The sequence below is a fragment of the Poecilia mexicana genome, unplaced genomic scaffold (genome assembly GCF_051168715.1).
Source record: "Poecilia mexicana isolate PSO_F unplaced genomic scaffold, ASM5116871v1 scaffold_2, whole genome shotgun sequence".
In the NCBI taxonomy this organism is placed as follows: domain Eukaryota; kingdom Metazoa; phylum Chordata; class Actinopteri; order Cyprinodontiformes; family Poeciliidae; genus Poecilia; species Poecilia mexicana.
In genome coordinates, this window is record NW_028263371.1 from 33,615,075 (window position 1) to 33,627,353 (window position 12,279).

The 12,279-nt window shown below is 39.6% G+C and overlaps 1 protein-coding gene across 1 annotated transcript in view; it reads right to left on the reverse strand.

The window, feature by feature from the left end:
* Positions 1 to 12,279, reverse strand: part of LOC106904869 (prospero homeobox protein 1-like) — a 50,570-nt gene that overhangs the window by 17,014 nt on the left and 21,277 nt on the right. The gene's annotated exons all lie outside the window — the stretch shown is intronic.

The following is a 12,279-nucleotide window of genomic DNA, read 5'->3' on the forward strand; positions in this document are numbered from 1 at the left end:
ATCTTAGCTCGGTCATTCTCCACCACCTCTGGGGGTGTTCCCCACTTTGATCTCAGGGCTTCCAGTCCATAATCTGCACATATGCTTCTGTACACTATGTCCATGTCATTCCATGTACGCTTTCCCTGCCAGTATCTTGCACCCTGCTGTTATGTGCTGAACTGTCTCAGGGGCCTCCTTGCACAACCTACACCTTGGGTCTTGTCTGGTGTGGTAGATCTGCTCTGGTGTTTAGGGCCTGTTCCTGTACAGCCAGGATGAGTGTTTCTGTGCTGTTCTTGAGTCCAGCTTTTTCCAGCCATTTGTAAGATTTCCTGAAATCAGCCACTTCAGTTATTTGTCGGTGGTACATCCCATACAGGGGCTTGTCCTCCAGCACCTCGTCCTCTGTTCCCCATTGTCTGAGACATTCGCTGAGCACATCGTCTGTTGAGGCTTTGCCCTTGATGTATTTATGGATCTTGGATGTTTCATCCTGGACAGTGGCTCTCACAGTGGCTAGTCCTCTGGACAGTGGGCTCTGCCTCCGTCCGGCTCATGTACAGTCTCAGGGTGCTGGATTTAGGGTGGAACCCTCCATACATGGTTAGTAGCTTCCGAGTCTTAACATCCATGGTCTTTATCTCCTCCTTTGGCCAGCTAATTATTCCTGCAGGGTTCCTACTAGTAAGGTATAGCTGTTTATCGCACGGATCTTGTTCTTGTCATTGAGCTGACTTCTCAGGACTTGCCTTATTCGTTGGAGGTATTTAGTTGTGGCTCCTTTCCTTGTGACCTCATCGAGGTTGCCATTTGCTTGTGGTATTCCGAGGTTCTTGTAACTGTCCTCTATGTCTGCTATTGTTCCTTCTGGGAGTGAGACCCCTTCTGTGTGGATGACCTTCCCTCTCTTTGTAACCATCTGACCACACTTCTCTAGTCCAAATGACATCCCAATGTCATGTCAGTGCTATACATCAGTGGTCCCCAACCATTTTATTACCGAGAACGGTCAAGACTTGGAAATTTTGCTGCCTCCCAGGGTGAGGGGTGGAGGGGGTCGTCAAATAAGGCTTCTGCATGTTGGTGTTGCTAAAGCCTGATTTGGGTTGTCTTGGCCTTTTTATCGCAGCCGTTTTCCCTGACTGGGAACGAGAATGTTGAATGTGACAGGTAGCCAATCAGGAAGCGCGGTGACGTAAGAACAGAGGGGAATCCCAAACAGCTGACATATCGCGCAACTGTGAGTCCGGTGGATATCGGAGATGATATGTGGAAATGTTTATTATTATATGTAAAGGTCATTATTATATATGTTTATTATGTTTATTCAATTAAAAATGTTAACTATGAAAAAACATAATTCAGCCCCAAATCATACTGCAGTAAATAGAGCGGCTGCTCCCGTCATCTTTTATCCACCGCCTTTTCTTTTTGTTACGTCTTTTATCTCTTAAAATGAGTCCACAAACAATCACTATTGCTCCTACATTGTCATCCGTGTTTGGTTATTCTAAATTCCCGCTATGTTGGGGGGTTTTACTGGATTATCCTCTGGAATCGATGTTCGTGACTTTAATCGGTTCGTGTGGTGTGCCGCTCCTGCCTTGTGGCTGGAGACACGAACCGATCGAACCTGTTGTACTTTTATTAGCTCTGTGGTCACAGAGGTTTGGAGAATCGGCCAACAATTCTTAAATCTTGCCGTCTAAACCAGACTTAAGACTCACAAGCTCGACTCATCTCCTCTCGACCACTCTCTGACTCTGGTCGCTATGGTAACGTTTACATATCCCTTCAAAATAAGATACAGATGCGCCACAAAAACTAGACATTTTACTTTCGTGAAAATTTTAACTCACGATAATGACTAATGACCCTGAGCTTGTTTCTCTGCAACGAGACGGTCCCATCTGGGAGTGATGGGAGACAATGACACCCGAAGTGTTGCTTATATCCACAGCGTGCTTGGTCTCTACGAGGTGAAGCAGTTTGAAGCTTCATTGCCTCATTAGCAGCCGGTCGCCGCATGTTACGCAGAGCGGGCTTGTAATGTTGGTCTCACCTACCGGTCCGGGATAAATCCATTCTCCTGTCTCTTCTCTGGGCCTTTACCACATTGCAAAGAAACTTTCCAAAGACACCTGATCTGTTTCTTACTCATTTTGCTGCTTGTGGCGCGCAAGTAACCGAGAGAATCCGGTTAAAGGATTTTCAAAATAAAAGATCCTCCAGCCTCAAATAATACATAAAACGGAAATACTTAATTATTTCTTGCGCGGCCCGGTACCAATTGGTCCACGGACCAATATACCAATTGGTCCACGCATAGACATAATATAAGAGTAGACCCCGCATTGGCCGCTCCGGCGCAGGAAATACGGCGGCCATCTTGGAGCGGTACACCCTCCTACTTTGCTCAATCAAAACAGCAGAAGATGCCTCAGCACTGAGGGATATTGTTGTTCGGATCTATGAATTATTGATGTGAGGGCTCCACATACAACATTTCACAAGTAAGATGGACATATTATTGTGTATATATTGTGATTAGAATATTACTTTACTGTATTTATGTACACCGGCGAGATACCAGCAAATATTAGCTACAGTGCTTGATGTAATACGGGTTCAGCCCCGCTATGAAGGCTAACTGAGATTCTGTAAATCTAAAAAAAATTATTATTCTCTAACATTGACTTAGATTATCTGACACAAGGGCCTATATTAGAAAGGAAACAATATAACACATATTATAAAACTTATATTATGTGTTATAACATTCACCTGCAAAGTTTACACAGGTGGTAAAGACTATTATTTATATGTAATTCTTTCACTAGTAAGATACATCCCAAATCTTCCGTTTTTGTTTTGAAAGTTTCATAAAGACACGATATGAGGAAGAAGAAACATGTATCCAATTTATATTATTCAGTATTAATCATTATTTATTTGTGTCATTATTAATCTTTATTTATTTGTGTTTGTATAGTTTTATAAATATGTATTTATATTACTAAATAATTTATTAAATAAATTATGAACGGCTGTGTGCTTTGTAATATGCTCAATATCAGAATATTCCATTCCTATTCTATTGTTATAGCCACTAAGCATATTTAAATATGCTGAACTATGTATTAAAAACATACTTAAAAAATACAATTGTTTATAAATGTAGCTTTGATAGATGTTTGAATATGGTTTCCAGTAACAAAAAAGCGTGTTATGATTGATTAAATGCGCTGATACTTCATTGTGCCTGCTAAACACATAACGCTGAGTGGAGTGGCGTACCGCTCCAAGATGGCCACCCTAAATCTCGTCAGCGACAATAGGCGAGAGCGGTGCATGAGGCGTCTATCCTTATATTATGTCTATGGGTCCACGGACCAATGGGGTATATGCCACGGACTTCCGTTTTAGCACTTCCGCATTTTTTTTTTTTTGCCACATAGACTGCTTCCGGTGCACAGGCAACAGTACCTTAACAGTGGCTCCTCAGTTGCTGCAGGACTATTAATGATGCCTGTATAATTTTTCACTATCTTGAGCTTTTTTAATGTGTTGTAGTTAAAAACTACACCTAGTCATTTCAAACCTGACTATGTTATTCTGTACTCTGTATGTTTGTGAAACATAAAACAAATGTTTTATGTTTCACAAACATAAAACATTTGTGAAACCTTCTAATTGATTTGTGAAATTTGTAAAATGTCAATAATAGATTCCAGAACGCATTAGTTCTGAATTATTAAATTGGCATTATTTGTTATTTTAACTTTCCGTTTTCTTTCTTTTTTATATCTTTATTATAGCTGGAGTTGGACAGGAGTTCTGTTTGGTGGCTTCCTGGAGAGAGAGATTGGCCGAGCTAATGTTGCCAAAAACTTTTCTCCTGCTATTAAATTTTTTGCTTTTCTTTATATAGAAAGTATTTCTATCAGTTGCTCTTTTTCCATTTTGCATACAGTATTTGCTCTATTTTTTATTATTATTATTTTTACCTTAATGCTTACCTGGTCAGTTGAGATAGAAATGTACATTCTCTTGATTACTGACAAATGTCAGAACCACATGGACTTAGCTGGTTACGTCAGATCAATCTGAATCTTTATTTCTCATAAAAAACGACTTATTGTAATTTTAAGACATTGTTATAAAATTGCATCTTTATTCTGCTGTAACAATGACTGCATTCTTGCAATTAAAAAATCTTGTATCCTGACCGTAATGCTCCCTTATACAACTCACAGAAATGATGATTGAAATAAAGGCACTTTTTGAAAATATTTTCTGTGACTTTATTATAGAAATTGAGGATGAGATGAATCAATTAAAATCAAATCTGGTATGAAAAAAATCTTTTAAGTCATATCATTCAGCCTTATTCAGTATATTAAATTATATGACTAACTACATATTACTTAATATTCACATTTCTTTGCTGGTTTACTTAAAAGTGTTGCATTTTAATATCTCACTTGAATTCCTGAGCTACATGCAAATACTTGATATAACGTAAACACCGAGAAATGGGGAAAAAAAGGTTTGTGAAATGTAAGTATTAAATGTTATTGTAGGTACAAACAGGATAGCAAAATGAACAGTGAATATATAATATACTTCCTAGCAGCTAATCGGGCATCAGACTTGTTTGCCTTTACTGGTGATGAAAACTCGTCAGGAGAGGAAGACTGGCTCTGCCCCGTCCAGGATGACTGCAGTGTCAGGGTAGCCAACAACAAAGCCTGCAGGTAGATTTTTGCATATCTGATGCTCTGGTTTCCAGATCGTTTAACCAAGTAAAAAAAAAAGTTAGTCCACGTTGTGATGATTCGGCAGACCGTGGACTGATGGACGCCGTCAGCTGGTCCAGGTGCTTGGATCCAATGGAAAGGTAATAGGCACAGAGGCTCAATCATGGCTCAGAAACACATCACAAGGTGTTGCGATGCAAACCTGAAAAAAAAAAAAACAAAAAAAACAACAACTAATAAGCGTCCATATTTAGCTGCACAACGTAATCAAAACTAATAAATCCTCAGCTCTTTTTGAGAGTTTTGCTTGAAAATAAGCTGACAATATCTCAGGAAATTAAATGTTTAAGTGAAATAGTTCTGGTATCACAAAGAGACCTGCAAAAAATGTTTCAGAGGTGTAACAACACTTAAGTTACTGAGTAAGAGTGAACTAAAATACTACTTAGAAAATGCATGTTAAAATCTGAATACTCTTTTGAAAGTGTGCAGCTGAAATTAATTTAAACTACTAGCAGGCAAAGCACAGTGTTCGCCTAATATCTGTACCAACAGTAATACAAAAAAATGATGCATATAAGAGGCATTAGTTTATAAAAGTCGAGGCAAACCTAAATTTACCATTTTAAAAACAAAAAGCAGCGGGAGGATGTAACTTCATAACCTCATTTTCTAAGCAGAATCTCAGAGGGGGAAAAAAAAAAGAGAAATTACGTTGTGTAAAGCAAGAACAGATTATAGCAGCCAAGGGAAAAATTCACTCTAATGTGGATTATAATTATAAAACAGCAAAGGTAGATGTCATATTTTCGGGATTCGGGAAATACGTGATTTGTACCATTTGTTCTGTGGGTTTTTTATGTGGATCGGTGCCACTTAAACGGCTGTAAAGCGAAGGTTTTGGACCTTAATCTGACTGACTACTTGTGTGGTTTGGATCGGACTGAAGCGTTGCTGCCCTCGGTTGTATCGGAGGGTCGCTCAGACTGCATGTTAAATGTATTTTATATAACTGTCATACAAACAAAAGCTAAGGAGTTGCCTAAAAATAATTTCATACTCCGTATAACACAAACGCCTCAACACACGTATTGACTTACCTTGTGCCGAATCGCTGCTTCTGTTCTCAGCCTGTTTCCGTAGCAGTAGATTTCCTCCGGCATTATTTTCCTCCAACAAATTATTCCACTGAACGAAGCACGTACAGCTTCTTTTTAACTCCGTCTTCCCATTTCTGACGCTGGATCTTCAGTATCCTCAAGCTTTGAAATAGCAGGCAGCTACAAACCGTGTGTTAGCTGTAGTGGCTAAGTTTTGGCTACAGTCCGCTGTCGCCTTGATATCAACAGGGAAATGAAAAAACTAAGCACTGGATGGTACCGGCTAATTACTGGACACCACGGTACACAACAAAACTCGATAGTAGCTCGCAGATATTTTAAGTTTTGCGTCTTTTTCGTGGTACAGATCTTGCAGCTTTGGCTAAAAACAATAGAAGCAAGCAGGACCCGGAATCAATCTATGTGGCATAAATTCAAACGGAAATACGTCACCACCTCTCGTGGCATATACCCATAGACATAATATAAGGATTATATAATATAATATAAGATAATATAAGCTTATATTATGTCTATGGCATATACCCCCCTTCTCACCCTCCGCGGGTGGTCTCTTTCATCCTCTGAGCTCGGGTCCTCTACCAGAGGTCTGGGAGCTTGAGGGTTCTGCGCAGTATCTTGGCTGTGCCTAGAACTGCACAGCCAAGTCCAGAAAGGTGCAGTTCTAGGCAATATATATATATATATATATATATATATATATATATATATATATATATATATATATATATATATATATATATATATATAATTTATTTATTGTATTTATTATTTACTTATTTTTTTCTCAGAAATTTGTGGTTTATATCTTTTTTTTTCTCAGTTTCTGCTTTGGCGACTTGTTACTGGTTTTCCCATTGTACATCACATATTTTGACCTGCAGTTATTTTCTGGCACAAAGTTTAAATCCTAAACGTTTTGCTTTGATTTTTTTAATTGAAGCTGCTTCCTTTCACACAATTCAGTTGAAAGAATGGAAAGATTATGTTAAAAATTGATTGATGAAAGCATAAATTAGGAGGAGCGTGGGGATCAGAAATGAAGACAAAGGTTGCAGACGGAAACAAAGCAGGACAGATCTTTATAGACTTTGAGGTTCACCTTCTTTTAAAGGGCTGATCCGTTGCTTCAAGTGCACACACTTTTACAGCCGTGCCTTCTGGGTAGGTTATGACTGAAAGGACAGCAGACGCAGAGGGAACAAAAAGGACAAACTTAAGAGCAAATGCATGGAACAGACTAAACAGTGTGGTCCCACTGTTTCATCGCTGAGTGTATCAGTTTATTTGATAAAAACTCCCACTTTCAGACTCAATTCCTTTGGGTGGAGTTTAGCCTTCTTTTCAGGGAGCTTCCATGAAGAGGAAGTGGGAAGAAGATGAGTGACTGGATGAATAAGGAGCGCAAAAGGATTACAAAGACTCTAAATCAGTGGAGAAAGACATGAGAAGTTCAACCTTTCATAAAGAGCAAAGCTTATGAAAGCAGATAGCTCTGAAATGTGAGTGTGTGACCACTCTGTGGCCTCCAGGTGTGTGTATGTGTGTGTGTAAAACTCAAAGTCAAAGGGCAGATTTTGGTTGCAACCACACCCGGCCTTCGAGGGAGAGGATATCTGCGCTTTCAGATGAACACAACCGGCGCTGTGTATCCGACGAATGCGTGTGTGTGTTTGTGTGTGTGAGGCGCAGCTGTGCTGTCATTTGGTGCTGACAGAGCCAGCGAGGATCCTTGAACTGGAAAGATGAGAATGTCCTCTAGAAGGCTTCATAAAAATGTCTCATTGTCCCTGCTGACCCGGCACACATAGCGGAATACCGCGGCCTGGATTGTTGCGCTCCGTGTTTACGGCATATGGGAATCTGGCATTCCTAACCCCTCCGAGTCGAACGTGCATCGCTAGGGAATCTGCTCGGAGGAAAAACCAAACAGAAAATCAAAAGAGGAAACATTTCTTTTCCTCTTGGCACGAGAGACCAACACCTTTCCCTGATTGTCCTGGCAAGATGAGACAATTCCCACTTTTCCTCATTAATTTAGTGGGAAGAGCAGCAATTAGCAGAGAATAGTGAAGAGGAGGAGCAGCAAGGAAAGAGAGATGGAAAGACAGGTAAATAAAAAAGAAGAGTAGAAAGAATGTGGCTGAAGAGGCGGTAATTAATGAACCTGCTATAATTATTCAGGCCTGTTTACGCCAACTTTGGAAAGCACACAGACTCCGGCTGAATTAAGAATTCAAAACGCTGTCCAAATGTGCCCACTGAAGTGTTCTTTCTCTGAAACCAGAATGCTTCATGACAGACTAGGTTTTCAAATCAGTTTTTGCAATTGTCAATTCCAAAAGGAAGAGTTTTATCTGACTAACATGGACAACTGCTAAGAAATCCTCTGAATTGAAGACTGAAATCTTCCGAAGTGCATTTCTGATCAATGTTAAACATCAAATACCAAAACTAAGAGCACCAGAAATCTGCAAATGGGAACATGTGGCACCTTGCCAAAGAAATCAATTACAAACTATGTTTTAACAGTTTTATGTGACAGATTAATTATTGTTCAATGGAAGAGAAGGTCAAAATTAAGAAATTCAAAATTTGTCTTTGTGACAAATAATGTGAGCATCATCTTTCAGGTCTTACCTTAGATCTCAATCAGATTTGACTGGCCATTTTAACACATCCCAGATCTTTTTCAAAAAAGCTTCTTAGAATTTTCTGATATTGGTGTCTGGCTCTCAATGGAGCAGGCGATAGAATTTCACTGACAGTCGACATTCAGACCAGTTATGGCCACAAGATACAGATAGCATGTTAGACTGCTGGACAGTCTAAGATGCAGAGAATAAGACTGCAGATACGACCAGTTGAAAATGAGCTTCCTTCACAGGGTGAACTCAACCGATGGGATTGGATGAGGAATCTGGAGTAAAGTTGCTGAAGTAAAGCCTGAAGAGCTAAACATGTAGCTCCCCTCTAAAACTATCCTATAACAACCTATTTTAATGGTTCAAAAAGCAAATATACCTTTGGAAACCTTAGCATTGTAGAGGCTAACATCCATGGTATTTCTTAGCTCCATTTTTGATGACAAATCCAATCAATGCCAAAAGAAATTAATGGTGCACAAGGACTGGCTGGTTTTCAAGTAGTGTTGCTTCTAGGTATTTCAGCTTCCCAAACTGCATTTTCTTGCCATCGCTCTAAGAAAAAAAAAATCTCTGAATAGACAAGTTTTCAGTAACTTGTAGTTACTGAAACTCCAAGTTTCAAAACAATTTGCAATTAGATGAATTAAGAAAAACTGAACCATGGATAGGCAGGAGTCTACTGTACATCTGAAAAAGCTACAGTTTATATTTGACTTTATTAGCTATTAGAATGAACATCAGTGGTGACTCAAAAATGTGACTTGAAGAAAACTCTTGAGTCAATTTAAGATCCTTGACGAGAGAAGAAAAAAAAACAAAACAAAACTTAACCAAAGGAGGTAATTGTGCTTATTAGAGGGCACATTCAGCGGGAAGATGGAAAAAAGAAGGGGGAGAGGGAGTCATGATGGGGGACAAACCAAGGTGGAAGTTAGACGATGCTAAATTTGGCAAAAGGAGAAGACTTATGTGTGTGTGTACATCGGAAGACTTGCTGAATCGGCTGAGGTTCCAGTTTCACGCCTCTGAGTTTGACAGAGAGAGAGAGAGAGAGGGAGAGAGAGAGAGAGAGAGAGAGAGAAAGAGGAGGGGAGAGAGGAGAGGGGAAGACGGTCCCTAGCCAGTAATGTTCCCTAAAGGTGAACGGATGGGAGGAATACGGGAGGTGAAGGCGACAATGTCGAGGAAGGCAAAGTAAATGTACCTTTAGTTTATGGGACGAGCACAACCTTTTCCTGATGTCCTCATCAGCACCCACTGATTACAATTACATGTTGTAGCTCTGCAAATTAGGCTGTTAGCTGCGAGGATTTGTATTGATTTTTCTACGTTTCAGTCAGTCTTTAATTAGCATCAGGGGTGAAAGTAGTTTTAAATTCTTGGGGGTACTAGCTATTGAATTGATACAAAATGGAGCTGTATTTCCCTCAACCCACTGGCTGCAATGTTGACACCATGAGATGCCATGAGACCTAAATTCTGAACATCATGGCATGGAGTGCATCCCAGTTTTCCATGTCTGGCATATAACTATTCATTTTAGCTTTTAAACTGGTTATATTGATCCTGTTTCCAGACAGAGGGATAATCAGTAGCATCATGACCTGTTTGTTCTGAAGATCCTGCAGCTTCCACTTCGTCTTCCTAACATGGCGCCTCCTCACTCTGACTCTCATACTGACAGGAGGAACCACAGAGCTCTGTAGTTAAAAGCACATCTTCTGAAGCTGGGATATTTTTCCTCCAACAGGTTCCGCAAGAATCACCTCAAATCAGACGTTGGACTGGATTTTATTTCAGTGTCATTTGTGAACGTTTGAGCCTCATTTTCAACAGTGGAGCTATAAAGGTTGAAAAAGGTTATTATTTTGGAGAAAATAAAAGGTTATTATTTTGGAGAAAGTCTGAGATGCCAGAGCTCAGACTCTGGCATCTTGCTCAAAGCAAGATGCCAGAGTAATAAAACTTTTTTTAATTAGACAATTAATTTAATTTCACATAATTATCATGGTAGAAGCCTTTTGTTTGTTAAATACTTAATCAAACATATTTACCGTGTTTGATGTTTGTTGAGAATGACGTTTACTCACAGACGAACGAGATAATTAGTCCAAGTTTGTCATTTATTGAACATTCAGGAAACTACAGCAGTTGTGATGCGCCACAGCAAAGGTAAACAAAGGTAAAATAGCCCGAACAGGTGATCAACTCAAAACCACTCGCACCTTCTTACTCTCTCTCTGTCTTTGTCATTTAAGCACACCCGTTGCCGCGGCAACCGCCTGCGCTCCGCAAGCTGAGCACGTTACTTGAAAACATTTAGTCCGTTAGGTTTTAGGTTTTCAGGCTTGATATTTATTTTTGCGATTATTACAAACCCTGAACACAGCGGTGGTTGATTAGTTAATTTTAAACTCCTGCTCTGCTATTTTGGTAACCGGAACGCACAGAATTGCGCAACACCTTGTTGAAACTATAATTACTGAGATTATTATTTTTGTTGGGTCATTCATTTTAACACTTTTTTAATTTATTTTTTGTGGTTGTTGCGGTTGTTCTTTCATAAAGTTACGAACGTTTTGGTAAGGAGTCAGAGGAGGACGTGCTGGTCTCAGCACCCCGGCGGCGTTCAGTTTGTCACCTAATGCCGAAATCAACTCAAAACTTTCCGCGATCGACGTGTTGCACCGCTGCTCTAGCAAAGCACGAATAGCTCAGAAACAATATGAAATGGGAAAAAAGCTATTTATTAACTGATTATCTCCAAAGAGGACTCTTTAACCATAAAGTATGACATCTGTTTGAACTTATTCCCTTTAAACCCTAAAAATAACCTTTGTGCTGACCAGTCAAAACAAACAGAAAGCAATTTGCATGTGTGTGTCTGTTTCCTGGTCATGCCTTTCTATACACACCTGTGAAATGCTACCTGACGCTTAGCATGCAAAGCGTTTCTATTTATCTTCTCATACATAGGATGCTCCGATGTGCGTGCGTGTGTCTAATTTGTCTGCAATTTGTCTTTGTTGCATTTGAGCTTCAACACCCATCTCGCTGAGCAAAAAAGACAAGTTTATGTGTCAGCAGGAAGGTGTGCACTAATGGACGTTTAAATGCTGCTGATGTTTAAGGGCCCTCAGGTCTCCTTACACCAATATTGGCTGGAAAGAAGTGGGGAGGGGATGTGATTTCTGCAAATCGCTTTGACAAGGACACTCATGCCTAGAGCGGGCGTCCTCTTTCGCCTCATCGAACACGCGCACATACACATACACACACGTTATTACAACATCCATACCTCAGCAGAATCGCAAAGGGAACAGTTGACTTGGTGGTGGGTAGTTTTGAACAAAATGTGCTTAAATACATTTAAAGAAACTACTTGAGAAAATACATTTCCAACATGTCTATACATTTCTTAACTATAAATGGATATGGATGTCATTAATTACAGGTCTTTTATGGTTTACTGGACCATACATCTCCAGGATGGGTCAACTGGGTAACACTTCATTTGACTGGTTGTGAGTAAGACTGTCATGACACTGTCATAAACATGACATAACACCTGTCATGAACATGAGTAAGTCTTCATGAATATCTATGACTGTTGTCATAAAGTGTCATTCGGTAAATCATGACACTTTTAAATACAAACTTGACATTACTCAAAATGTCTTTGTTATGACAACTTGTCATTAACCAGGAAATCATGATCTGACATAAATTAGTAATAAAAGTATTATTGATTAAACTAAAAATTATGTA